At 48.6% G+C, this 14,876-nt stretch overlaps 1 long non-coding RNA gene across 1 annotated transcript in view; it reads left to right on the forward strand.

The window, feature by feature from the left end:
- The window catches only part of LOC146801735 (uncharacterized), a 55,185-nt gene that overhangs the window by 302 nt on the left and 40,007 nt on the right, over positions 1–14,876 (forward strand). The gene's annotated exons all lie outside the window — the stretch shown is intronic.

A 14,876-nucleotide genomic window follows, 5' to 3' on the forward strand; every position in this document is an offset into this window, starting at 1 on the left:
AACTTCAAGCTCTTACCCTATCTTTCCTTTAATTGTTCCCCTATGAAATGGATCCAAAAAAGAAAGAAACTCTTTTACTGTAAATGTCTTTTTCTGACATTTTACTATTGTAAAGTGCAGCCTCGGGCAGAGAGAAAAAAAGGTCAGAAATACGAAAAATAACTAAATAAAGCAAGCCAGAGTGGTCGCAAAGTGGCCAGATTGGTTGTATCCACACCCAAACATATTGGGGCTACTTTACAGAGTTTGCCAGTAAAACGCTTCTTTCATTTTCTCATCTTTTTTTGAACAACGGGGCCTATTTACAAAGAAGTGACAGAGCAGAGGCGTTAGCCTTCTTGGCTAACGCCGCGCTACGCCACTTTTGAAACGCAGGGCTGCACCCTATTTACAACAATATGGTGCAGTCCTGAGTTTCCCCCTGCGTTTGTCGCTAATTTCAGCTGCCTAGCGCCAACAGTCACTCTTGCACCATAGTGCAAGGGCGCCTGTGCTGGAGGGAATGATTGTTCATGTTCAGGAAGGTGCCCCTTCCTGCACATAAACATTCTTAAATGGTGATTTATAACTTCTATGTGTGCTGCTATGTGCAGCACATATAGAAGTTGCAACGCGTCAATTTTTACATTATTGATTATGTGCAGGAAGGGACACCTTCCTGTACATAAACAATCATTCATGGTCTTATGCTGTTTTTATGTGAGCTGCACAATGCAGCACACATTAAAAAACAGCAAAATCGAGGAGAAATAAAGCATTTCTACTCGTTGCGCCCTGTTAAGACCACGTTGTTCCTGCTTACATTTATCATGCTTTACTTAATCTTGCATTCCATATGAGTAATTGCTTTTTGTAAGATGTTATTACTTTTTTCAGGCAGCATATTACTCTTGTCTAGTGCATAATTTGAATTGAGTCTCATCCAGGTGTTTATAGCGGGTCAGTGCAGTGCGAGTTTCTCTCAGTGGGGCAGTATGTTGCTCAGTGGGGGAGAGGATGTGGCGCTATGGCTAGAGGTATCAAATTTAGAACTGGGGAACCAGGTTCAGCCTTCACAACCAGCCCACCAGATCACTCTACTTAGGGAGCACATTCCCATGCTAGACCACAGAAGCCCCCGTCAGACTGTACAAGTCCTGTTGTCTTCGCACCAGTAGGTGGACCCTAGCGATAGCAAGTGTGGGTTAACCTCGAAAGCCTGTCCATCACAATCCGTGCTGAAGTTCACCTCCAGTCTTGCGGGCAGGCCTACAAAGCAGCGCACCCCAGAGTGACAGTGACTCTGTCACAGGACCCTTGAAGCCAGTCCCCCTCACCCATTGGTATCTCCATAGGCCTTGTTTCAGCAGTAGTAGCTGCCACTTACCATGGATCGGCAGTGCAGGATTTGCAAGCACAGCAAACTAAGTTCACAAACTTCACGGTCTCTGCTTCATGCACAAGCACTTTTAATATGGGCTGCCTGCTTTGGGGCCAACAACATTATGCAGCAATGGAGAATAAAATGATGCCGCAGTCTTGACTAAATTAAGGCTGCAGCGTAATACAGTATATTTTCTGATACTTTATTATTTTTATATGTACTAACAGTCTCTGCACATATTTTGTCTCATTAGTTCCAGTGTAACATACAAATGCAGCAGTGAGAAAGGTGACCAGTCAACCTTTTGAAAGGGCCAACCACTTTTCAGCGACATAAGTCAAATTGTTTAGTTACTTTTGATCCGTTTAAGCTACAAACAATTTATTAGTTAAAATCATCAGATTATGCAGCAGAGGATGTATTATGTGGCAAATATGGCAAAGCCATAATTATGTTGAAAATATTTAAAAACTAGGATATATTGCCGTTCATGTTTGAATTGCTCTTATGGAAAAAGGGAGAAGTGATGATGATGATAGAAACTGCATGGCTCGGACACAACTGGGTTGTGATTCCCCTTTGTTGCATATTTAGGGCATTCTGTGATTGGAAACATATCCCACTTTTTGAATATATTTTAATGTCAATAGCTCATTAAATCTTTAATAAACCAGTGTATCCATTGGTTGAATTAAATAATGCAATAAGTTGTAATTGGCCAGTGAAATGCCAAACAAATACGAAAAATTGGGATGTTTGACTCTTTCTGGCCACACCTCTGACTCCACCCACTGACCCATTCCACAGGTTATTCCCGCCCTCTGATTCTCCGCCCACAGTTCCCCTACTTTTTTTTCCCCACTTCGACCACTGTGAAAACCACCCACTTGTTGGAAATGTTGTCTTTATATGACAGTTTTGAATTCCAAAGTGCAGCCTAGCGACGGATAGGAAAAAAGGTTCAACATAATTAAATAAAGCAAGATCGAGTGGTCGCAAACTGGCCAGATTGGTTATTATTCACACCCAAACACATTAGTGCCACTTTTACAGAGTTTGCCAGTGAAGCGCTATTTTTTTTTTTTGGTATGTTAGTTTGAACAATATTGTTTTCCCCGTATGGGGAAGCGCACCATTCCTGGAGGTACTGCAATACTTAGTTGGCATGTGGAGTGGAAATTGTTTAATGTGATCTGTGTCAGCTGTTTTTCTCACTTTAGTTTATAAAATGTGTACCGCTGCTCTGTTCAGGGATGTGGTCTTTTTAAATCGTACTGCTGTCATGTTAACTCTTGAGGCAAAAATACTCATTGATTTCTGAATAATGTAAAAAAATGTTCACCACGTTGTTCCTGCTTACGTTTCACTCGCGTTACTTAAACTTGCATTCATTTTAAGTGTTTACTTTTTCGAAGGCTTTTTTTTTTTTTCCAGGCAGCATATTACTTTTGTCTAGTGCGTAATTTGAATAGGGTCTCATCTAGTTGTTTATAGCGGGGCACAATAGGGTTGTAGCTAAAAGTACTGCAAGTTTCTCTCAGTGGGTCAGTATGGTGTTCAGTGGTGAGAGGATGTAGCACTATGGCCAGAGTTGTTGATTTTGGAACTGAGGAATTATGGTTCAGCCTTCATGACCAGTCCACTCCCCAGAGGGAGCGCATTCCTATGCTAGACCTTAGAAGGCCCCACTACACCTTAGGAGCGCTGCTGTCTCATAGCACCAACAGGTGGACCCTAGCAGTGGCATTTGTGGGTTAACCTTGAATGCCTGTCCACTAAAATCCGTACTGCAGTTGACCTGCAGTCTTCCGGTCAATCCTACGAAGCAGCACATCCTAGAGCAACAGTGACTGTCACTGAGGTCACAGGACCATTGATGCCAGTCCGCCTCACCCTTTGGTACCTCTATTGGCATTGTTTCAGCAGTGCAACTCACCAGGGATTGTCAATGCAGGATTTGCTCGCACACCAATCTAAGTTTGCACGCTTCAGGCACAAGCACTTTTAACTAATTGTTCTAGCAGGGAAGCCAGGAAAAAATAATAAGTTTTCAGATTTTTACATTCCTCATTCAGCTACCAGATTATCATGTCTTGCCCTCTTACACTTTACATTAAAGGTTAATTTTAATAATGTGTTTTTCTTTAATTTGTGGCGCTTTAGTTTACAGCGTGTGACATCCAAAAGCCACAACGAAGCTCGGATTATTTGAGCTCTGGCTCAAAGCTCTCAGTGGCTCGCACACATTTTAGTTTAATCTCACACCACCTGCACTCGGTGGGAATGTGGATACTGCCAAAGTGTTAATTATCTTCCCTGTTTGTGAGGGGAAAAGTAGGCCAGGAAATCAGATTTTATAGGGAACACTCACCTAGAACAGTCTGGTGTGTACTGGGTGCAGTGAAACTACAAATACTGGTCCTGCCACTGTGGGACGGATCACATAGACCGCCCTTTAGTTATGTGGTCTGCTGATATGATTCCTTACTTCCCAAAATTCTTGGTCTTTGCAATGTTTGTAGATTGTCCGGTATTTTAAGCCATCTTTCTCATTGTTGTTTATTTTCCACTTTTCCTTTGGATTGTTTACGACTCCCAGCCATTGCCACCCCTGTTTATTTATTATTTGTCCTGTATCTGACAAATGGGAGCATTTTGATGTTGTTGCCATGTTTAGTGCTCCCGTACCGAGGGGGTTGTGACACAGGGCGGGAGCGTGGCCTGTCGGTAAACGGATGGTGCGTGCATTCTTTTAAATGGAAACCTCTTGAGAAGGGCGACTGATAAATAGGGGCCTGGGGGAGGAGGGATGTGACGTTTCCCTCATTGGAAAGTCTTTCATTAACTCTTCAATACTCTTGTGATTCAGTCGCACACAGAATTCTATTGAGTGGTTGACTTGCATCAATGCACTTGCCTTTCTGTCAGTGCATTAAAAAGGCTTCCAATGTGTCCATAATTGTTTCCTGAGGCAAGCATGAGTTCCTGAATCAGACCGTATGACCCAGTGTGTAATAATTGTATAGCTCTTCAATCCCTGGCGGCACAGCACCCCGGATAATGTGCTGCACAACTGAACACTTATAAGGTCCCAAAAGTGCAACCTATTGGCTATGCTGATGCTTGTTCACTCCAGTGAACTCCACAAAGAGCTGATGACTCACCTGATGGTTTTTGGTACAATCTGTATAGAAAGTCCGCACTCTCGTGCTCCAAGTACTGCACCAGGCGACACATTTGTCCTAACAACTGGCTTTATTAATTTTACTTAAGGGATGCCTGGCTGCCAAGAGGATATCAACCACCTCTGGAGTAAGATCAAACATGTTCCGCTGTCGCCGCTCAATCTCCATGCACGAACATGGATTTTTCAAATGCCTAGGCTGGGAACCCAGCCCTTCTAAAGCAATAGCAGGTTCTCCCGTGGACACAGCCACATCAGTGGACAGATACTCAAACCCAGGAATTCTGATTATCATACCCTCCGTGCCCAATTGGGGTCCTCTGAGTCCAAGTTATCCAAGTTGGTCCTAATATTCTTGAGTGTGAGACAGGAGTGGTATCGACAGGAAGGCAAACAGGAGTCTGGTCGGCCGCGTCTAGGAGGCCGGCATCCAGGGCTCTGCCTTGGCCTGGGTCCGCTCCTTCTTGAGCAACCGCCATCAGGCGGTTCGGCTCTCTCAGTTCTCTTCTGACGAGGTTGAGGTAACCTGTGGCGTCCCGCAGGGCTCCTCCTTATCCCCCCTTCTTTTTAATTTATACCTTACCCCCCTTATTCGCTCTTTACGAGGCAGCTGTGTCACCGCGTTTAATTATGCGGATGACATCCAGCTGGTCTTCGATATTAACTCCACGGCCCAGTCTATCGACAATTTTCAAACTACTCTTTGTTACATCAGTGACTGCATGGGGGCGAATCATTTGAAACTTAACCCTGACAAGACAGAACTCCTGCTTGTCGGGGGTACAATCAACCCCTGGAACTCCACCTTTTGGCCCACAAGGTTGGGCACCCCCCCTAATCCCGTCAGCTCAGTGAAGAGCCTTGGGATCATCATTAGTAATGATCTCTCGATGAAATCCCAGATTGGTGCGGTGGTGTCTTCCAGCTTTTTCCAGTTGAGAAAAATCCATAAGATTGCCCGCTTCCTGACCACCGAAGCCCTCACCCTGGCATTACTGGCGCTAGTCATCTCCAGGATAGACTATGCCAACTCCCTCTATGTTGGCATACCAGTATACCAATCAAAGAAGCTTCAACTGGTCCAGAACCAGGCAGCACGGCTCATTCATCACCAACCCAAACACCAACATGTACGCCCTCTTTTAAAATCTCTTCACTGGCTCCCTGTCACTGAGCGGTGTAAATTCAAATTGGGCTGCGTTATTTTTAAGTCCTTTGTTGGTACAGGACCCTTGTTCATCTCTTCACTTTTGCACCCATATGTTCCTTCTCGCAACCTTCGTTCCGCCCACCTGGCTCTACTCCAGATCCCAACCTTCAAACGTAAAAAACCGGGAGGACGAAGGTTCTCATTTCTTGCCCCTTCCTTTTGGAATGCCCTTCCACTAAGTTTAAGACTGGCCTCCCCCCTAACCCACTTCAGGTCTCTCCTAAAAACCCACCTGTTTCGCATAGCCTATAACTACTCTCCTTAACCCCTTGGACTGTTTGTTTTCTTTTCTCTTTGCTTCCAGCGCCAAGAAACCGTCTGGTGTTAGCCGCGCTTTATAAATTCTTTTTACATTACATTACATTACATAAGGCGGAACGCACATCTGAGTGAGAGATGCCTTGGAAATATTGTTCTGCAGAAGTGCTGACATTGCTCGTTCTTGATGGTGGCAAATAGATCAAGCCAAGTTTCTGCCCATTCGTGGAAGAGAACCTGCCGTTGCCTCCAGGTGTAATTGCCGCTCGTGATCCACTAGGCGCTGTCTGCTGAGCCAATCCGCCAAGACCTCTGGCCTCCTGGTCAGAATACTGCTTTTCCCCTCATGCAGCACCCCCGTTGAGTGCCTGCCCCCAGCGCTGCAAGGTTGGTGCTCGAGGCTTCTGTGCCTCCTCCCGCTCGTCTCTGCTTCTGTGCCTGATTCTTTCCTCCTTATTCTTGTCTTTTAATTTTTCTTTTCCTTTTCCTTTTCATGTTCTTTTTTGCCTTTTTCTTGTTCCTTTATTTATTCTTCCCAATTCCCCCTTCTTTTTTTTTTCCTGCGTTTTTCGTCGCTGCTGCCCCCACGTGTTGGCGCTCCCGCCTCTCAGCTGTCCCACCGTCCCAATATTTAATGGCAGCAGCGGGTGCACCAAAGGCAAGCCGGTCTGCGTCCCGACCAGTGCCAGGGACCCTGGTCCTTCGACCCACCAGCACTACAGCTCCCCGATCCTCTACGCACTCAATGCCAGCCAAGACAACTACAAGCATTCTTCACTTATCGACACACACAGACCTTTTACCTGCTGCCACTGTCGGCACTTCTTCGCCTTCACTGAGACCCAGGACCCACCTCAACCCACCCGCCACAACTCCACTGCACACCAAACCATGCAATGAATCTTCCTCAACGTGGACTCCCTCCACAAACATATCGTTGACCTCCTTGACAGCACTTCCACTGACGTCGCCTTCCTCATAGAAAACTGGACGAGCGCCGTCTTGGGACCGGACATCGTGATCGCAATCCCTGAAGGCTCCAACATCACCCGGAAGGACCGCCACGGAGGAGGCATCGCCATTGCTCACAAATCCAACTTCCGACTGAGCACCTACACTGACGGGCCCACAGACATGATGGAACACCTTCACTTAAAGATACAGCCCAACCCGACCGCCATCTTCCGAGGCACCCTCCTCTAAGGACCCGCACACCTTTCTCCGACTCCATCACCAACATCACCCCGCATGACCTCGCCTCCACCGACCTACACCTTGCAGGGACACCTCAACTTCCACGTTGACAACCTCCAAGACCCCAACTCCTCCTCCCTCCTGGACAACCTCATCAACATCGGATTTAAACAGATCGTACCAGAACCCACACATTCATCAGGACACACCCTCGACCCCATTTTTACAGCAGGAAACTCCATCACCTTCAGCCCCACCACTCAACTCCCATGGATGGACCATCATTGCGTCCACTTCACCTACAAAGCCAACATCACTCGCAAATGTCCACACCAGCTCCAATGCAGGAATTGGAAACCACATCCCCGATGAACAGCTCCCGCATCCCTCATCTGCTCTGCTCCCACCACCGTGGACGACGACCCAACCACGCCTTCTTCCACCACAAAATTAGAACAACCTCCAGGACAACCTACACGCGGAACCTACACCCACCATTCCCTACACCATGCGGCCTACACTCGACAGCTGGACCGCCCTCTCCATCAATGACACCCTGAAGACTATGAAGTCAGTCCACTCTGGGGCCCCACTGACCCTTGCCCCCACCACATCTCCCACAGAGCTGCCAACATCATTGACCCACTGAGCTTCTACGAATCATCAACCGCTCCTTCGAGACCTCCTTCCCCGGTGACTAGAAACACGCCAATATCAACTCTCTCCTTTTTAAAAAAACCCTCAGCGGACCCCACCAACCTCCAAAAACTTCAGACCAATCTCCTTACTCCCTTACCCGGCAAAAGTCATTGAAAAAGTCTTCAACAGCCAGTTTGCCTCCTTCCTAGAAGAAAACAGCATCCTCGACTCGTCCCAATTTGGCTTCACGTAAAATCACAGCACCGAAACCGCCCTTCTCGCTGTGACAGACGACATCTTCTCCCTCCTCGACAGAGAAGAGATTGTGGCCCTCATCCTCTTGGACCTCTCCGCAGCCTTCCACACTGTATCTCATCACTCCCTAGCCCAAACACTACATGATGCAGAAATCCAGAACAAGTCCCTATACTGGATCCTCTCATTCCCATTTGTCAGTATGAAGCAGGTCAGACTCCCACCCTTCCTCTCGTATCCCACACCGACCATCTGCGGAGTTATCCAAGTATCCTCCATCAGCCCCACCCTGTTCAAGATCTACATGGCCCCGCTCGCACCCATCGTCGGATCCCACGGACTCACTATCCAATAAACCCAATATCTCCAAACACAACTTCCAAGAAGTAATGGAAGCTGTCGCCAGGTGGATGAAGAAAAGCTGCCTACAACTCAACGCGGACAAAAGTGAAGTACTCCTCATAAGCCCACACCCAGATGCCTGTAATGACTCCTTGTGGCCCCCACCTTCTGGAACCCTCCCTCCCCCACCACCACACACGGAACCTCTGAATCATCCTGGACTTAAAACTGCCAAATAAACGCCTTGTCCTCCTGTTTCCACACCCACCGTTCCCTACGAAAGACCTTCAACTCGATTCCTTTTGAGCACAGGAAAACTGTCATCCACGCCCTCCTCAGCAGCTGTCTGGCCTACGGCAATGCACTCTACGCTGAGATCAACAAGAATCTTACCCCAAACAAAACGTCCAGAACGCCTGCACTAGACTACTACTCAACCTACTTCGCCACATCACCCAACACCTGCGGACACTACATTGGCTCCCCATTGAGTATAGAATCCCCTTAAAGCTTCGCCCACAAAGCCCTCCAAAACACCAGACCTACCTATCTTGTTTTACGCACCCCAAAGATCCCTCCGGTCAGCCCAGCTCTCCCTTGCTATGGTGCCGCTCATCAAGAAGACTAGAACAGGAGGCAGTTCCTTCTCCTTCCATGTGGCCAGGGTATGAAACATCCTCCCACCTCACCTCCAACAGACGCCAACACTCTCCAAATTCACGCAGGACCTCAAGACCTGTCTCTTCGACTCAGTGAACATCCGGGACCTGCACGTGCCCCCTGCCCCTCCGAGCGCCTTGAGACCCTTCGGGTGAGTAGTTGCGCTTTACCATCCTTGATTGATTGATGGCCCTCTACTCCAGAAGGTTGATGTGGGGCTGGGACTTCGACAGAGGCCACTGATTCACCCCCCCCCCCCCCCCCCCCATCTTTCACAGATCGCCACTCTCAAACCAGAAGCAACGCATTGGTCACTGTCCGCTCTGGGTAGGGAAGGCTCTACTGCTGACTCAATCACAGTTCAGTAAGAATCACTGAAGATCTTTCGCAGTGTCTTCCAAAATATCAATTTAGTCTGAGATGTCCCCTTGATATTAAGCCCACTGAGACTTCCGATCCCGCTCCAGAGCCCACATTTGCCACTTGATGTGCTGGAGGCTATCAGTTCCCCAGCCTTAGAGTTGGCCTTAGTCCAGTACCACAGTGTTACATTGAAGGATGCTACTTTGATGTTCAAACATGTATGTAAATATGAGTACTAAAACATGCGGCCTAAACCTGTATATTATTTTTAGCTTTGTACATCAGGCTTTCCATCCTCCTGTTAAACATTGAGGGATTCTGCTTTGTGAGGTTTGAGTGTGGCAAGCATAAGCCATGTGGAGCAAGTGAAGTCTCTTCAAAATTCACATAACCACACTTCTTGTTGCTTTGTTTTCCATGGAAAATAATTTCGTGTTTGTTGGTATTCCTCTCTGCATTTCTTTAAAATGCGGAAGATCTTCACCTTATTCTTAGATTTTCTCCTACACGTTGTACATTAACTGTTGCACCTTATGTGTTTGAGCATGACGGTTCAGAATCCACATGCAGCAGATGATTGATCTTCAAAATTCCTCCAACTTTATTTTTTAAACATGGGTATTTTCAACTTTTTACATTAGATTTTCGCTTGCCCATTCCACATGAAGAGTTTTTTAGATTTTTCTCTTGCCTGTTTTATATTGGGTTGCTGCTTTGTATCTGCACATCTTCGCCCACAGACACAGGCCGTACAAAAGGGGGTGGCGATGGACGGAGCATCAGAACCAATCAAACACTCACTCCCAGTCAACAGATCTGGGTTCAATCCATCACCGTTCTTTAGCCCACTCTGCCACCCCAGTTCAGACATAGCTATATGCAAATCAGTCTGACCCTGTGCCTCATGGGAACAGTCCAGTCCGAACTGCCAAGCCATGCCTTCCCTGGAACGGAAACAAGCTTCCTAGGACCGGTTTCTGGCATTTCAGCCGTCTTCAGCCAGGCTTGCTTGAATCCAGTGGCAAAGTGAGCAAGGGACTCACGTCTGAGCATACCCTGCCAACTTATGGCGATCAAAGCGGTACAAAAGGGGGTGGCGATGGACGGAGCATCAGAACCAATCAAACACTCACTCCCAGTCAACAGATCTGGGTTCAATCCATCACCGTTCCGGGAAGGCATGGCTTGGCAGTTCGGGCTGGACTGTTCCCATGAGGCACAGGGTCAGACTGATTTGCATATGGCCATGTCTGAACTGGGGTGGCAGAGTGGGCTAAAGAACGGTGATGGATCAAACCCAGATCTGTTGACTGGGTGTGAGTGTTTGATTGGTTCTGATGCTCCGTCCCTTGCTCACTTTGCCACTGGATTCAAGCAAGCCTGGCTGAAGACGGCTGAAATGCCAGAAACCGGTCCTAGGAAGCTTGTTTCCGGTCCAGGGAAGGCATGGCTTGGCAGTTCGGGCTGGACTGTTCCCATGAGGCACAGGGTCAGACTGATTTGCATATGGCCATGTCTGAACTGGGGTGGCAGAGTGGGCTAAAGAACGGTGATGGATCAAACCCAGATCTGTTGACTGGGTGTGAGTGTTTGATTGGTTCTGATGCTCCGTCCATCACCACCCCTTTTTGTACCGCTTTGTTCGCCATAAGTTGGCAGGGTATGCTCAGACGTGAGTCCCTTGCTCACTTTGCCACTGGATTCAAGCAAGCCTGGCTGAAGACGGCTGAAATGCCAGAAACCGGTCCTAGGAAGCTTGTTTCCGGTCCAGGGAAGGCATGGCTTGGCAGTTCGGGCTGGACTGTTCCCATGAGGCACAGGGTCAGACTGATTTGCATATGGCCATGTCTGAACTGGGGTGGCAGAGTGGGCTAAAGAACGGTGATGGATCAAACCCAGATCTGTTGACTGGGTGTGAGTGTTTGATTGGTTCTGATGCTCCGTCCATCACCACCCCTTTTTGTACCGCTTTGTTCGCCATAAGTTGGCAGGGTATGCTCAGACGTGAGTCCCTTGCTCACTTTGCCACTGGATTCAAGCAAGCCTGGCTGAAGACGGCTGAAATGCCAGAAACCGGTCCTAGGAAGCTTGTTTCCGGTCCAGGGAAGGCATGGCTTGGCAGTTCGGGCTGGACTGTTCCCATGAGGCACAGGGTCAGACTGATTTGCATATGGCCATGTCTGAACTGGGGTGGCAGAGTGGGCTAAAGAACGGTGATGGATCAAACCCAGATCTGTTGACTGGGTGTGAGTGTTTGATTGGTTCTGATGCTCCGTCCATCACCACCCCTTTTTGTACCGCTTTGTTCGCCATAAGTTGGCAGGGTATGCTCAGACGTGAGTCCCTTGCTCACTTTGCCACTGGATTCAAGCAAGCCTGGCTGAAGACGGCTGAAATGCCAGAAACCGGTCCTAGGAAGCTTGTTTCCGGTCCAGGGAAGGCATGGCTTGGCAGTTCGGGCTGGACTGTTCCCATGAGGCACAGGGTCAGACTGATTTGCATATGGCCATGTCTGAACTGGGGTGGCAGAGTGGGCTAAAGAACGGTGATGGATCAAACCCAGATCTGTTGACTGGGTGTGAGTGTTTGATTGGTTCTGATGCTCCGTCCATCACCACCCCTTTTTGTACCGCTTTGTTCGCCATAAGTTGGCAGGGTATGCTCAGACGTGAGTCCCTTGCTCACTTTGCCACTGGATTCAAGCAAGCCTGGCTGAAGACGGCTGAAATGCCAGAAACCGGTCCTAGGAAGCTTGTTTCCGGTCCAGGGAAGGCATGGCTTGGCAGTTCGGGCTGGACTGTTCCCATGAGGCACAGGGTCAGACTGATTTGCATATGGCCATGTCTGAACTGGGGTGGCAGAGTGGGCTAAAGAACGGTGATGGATCAAACCCAGATCTGTTGACTGGGTGTGAGTGTTTGATTGGTTCTGATGCTCCGTCCATCACCACCCCTTTTTGTACCGCTTTGTTCGCCATAAGTTGGCAGGGTATGCTCAGACGTGAGTCCCTTGCTCACTTTGCCACTGGATTCAAGCAAGCCTGGCTGAAGACGGCTGAAATGCCAGAAACCGGTCCTAGGAAGCTTGTTTCCGGTCCAGGGAAGGCATGGCTTGGCAGTTCGGGCTGGACTGTTCCCATGAGGCACAGGGTCAGACTGATTTGCATATGGCCATGTCTGAACTGGGGTGGCAGAGTGGGCTAAAGAACGGTGATGGATCAAACCCAGATCTGTTGACTGGGTGTGAGTGTTTGATTGGTTCTGATGCTCCGTCCATCACCACCCCTTTTTGTACCGCTTTGTTCGCCATAAGTTGGCAGGGTATGCTCAGACGTGAGTCCCTTGCTCACTTTGCCACTGGATTCAAGCAAGCCTGGCTGAAGACGGCTGAAATGCCAGAAACCGGTCCTAGGAAGCTTGTTTCCGGTCCAGGGAAGGCATGGCTTGGCAGTTCGGGCTGGACTGTTCCCATGAGGCACAGGGTCAGACTGATTTGCATATGGCCATGTCTGAACTGGGGTGGCAGAGTGGGCTAAAGAACGGTGATGGATCAAACCCAGATCTGTTGACTGGGTGTGAGTGTTTGATTGGTTCTGATGCTCCGTCCATCACCACCCCTTTTTGTACCGCTTTGTTCGCCATAAGTTGGCAGGGTATGCTCAGACGTGAGTCCCTTGCTCACTTTGCCACTGGATTCAAGCAAGCCTGGCTGAAGACGGCTGAAATGCCAGAAACCGGTCCTAGGAAGCTTGTTTCCGGTCCAGGGAAGGCATGGCTTGGCAGTTCGGGCTGGACTGTTCCCATGAGGCACAGGGTCAGACTGATTTGCATATGGCCATGTCTGAACTGGGGTGGCAGAGTGGGCTAAAGAACGGTGATGGATCAAACCCAGATCTGTTGACTGGGTGTGAGTGTTTGATTGGTTCTGATGCTCCGTCCATCACCACCCCTTTTTGTACCACAGACACAGGCCAGCACGGACGCGTAGACCGTTGCTGCCGATTTCGATTCACCACTGAGGCTACGCGGAGCGACCTCTGCCTCGGGTCCAGAGAGGGCCCTGTAAGACCTGGGACACTTTTCTTGTCATCTTGCTAGGGCTGTGGTGCGTCCATCCCTGTTCTTCTCCAGGTCTCTTCTCCCCTCTAGGAGTTATTCTGAGCTCTAAGAGCAGCCACCTTCTCACGGTTCTGCTCCTGCTGCCTCATACCGCATATCCTCATTATGCCTCGCTCTTTCCTCTGCCTGTTTGCTATACTGCTGTTACCTCCCAAGTGTGCCGCGTTCTCTCGTGCCTGATTATTAGATATCCTAGTGTTCCGTGCTCTCCCTACTGACCTGCCGGTAATACTGTTTACCCCTTCATTGTGCTTTGGCCTCTCCACTCCTTATTGTTAGACTGTGTTTGTTAAAAATCTGGTACATTGTCTCCCCTCATTATTTCTCTCTCTCACCCCTCTCTCTCTCTTCCCCCTCCCTCCCTCGTCACCAACTCTACCTGTAGGAGAGTAGGATCTGCTTCTTATAGTTACCCCCACTTTTTGCTGATGTTTCACTGTTTTTTGACTTGTGCTGTGGTCCTGATTGGCAGGATCCCAGTCAGACTATCTGATTTCCCTCTAAATTGATTCCATGTACTTTAGGTACACTCCAGATTGGATACTGGGGTACCCTTATGAGTCCCTAGTATACGGTACACTATGTACCAAGGGCATAGGTACCCCAGAGGTCTACCAGGGTCTGCAGCATATATTATGCCACCTCTGAGCAGCCTTCCAAAATGACACCACAGGTCTGCTACTGCAGCCTCAGTAAGGTGGTGCATTCACCCCTTACTGTGGTATAGGTTACCTATATAAATTTTGATCACACACATATAAACCTATAAGTCTTAACAATCCTGAAGGCAGGGTGCTTTGTTTTCATGTGAGAGGGTGCCCATGCATGAGCAGATCCCCTCTGCAGCCTTCGGAATCTAATCCCCAGGGTTGTATGTGATGCAGCCAGATCATATACTATTAAATGCATTATAACCTCGCGGTAAATGCTAACTTTGGAATGGCTGCACAGAAACATGTTGTGTTTGGTGCCAAACACTTTGGAATCATACCTCCCTGCCAGTAACTGGCGTGGGAGGTATGATTCCACCCTACTAGAGGGAGAAACATGACTACACTGGTACCAGCTTAACAGACCCCGGTGCACCACAAAATGGATGCTGCAGACACAAGTCTGCCCTCCTGCTGCTGGACGAAACTCTGGCAGGGGAAGGCCTGACGATCGGTTTCCTGTCACAGGGAGGTGTGACCACCTCCCAGGCAGGCTTTATTGTATTGGGCCTGGGTGGGGGCACTCCAAGAGTGCTTTGATGTCTGCACTGGGGCACGTTTGGTGCCCCTGTGCATAGTC

Source organism: Triturus cristatus, chromosome 8, assembly GCF_964204655.1.
Source record: "Triturus cristatus chromosome 8, aTriCri1.1, whole genome shotgun sequence".
NCBI lineage: Eukaryota > Metazoa > Chordata > Amphibia > Caudata > Salamandridae > Triturus > Triturus cristatus.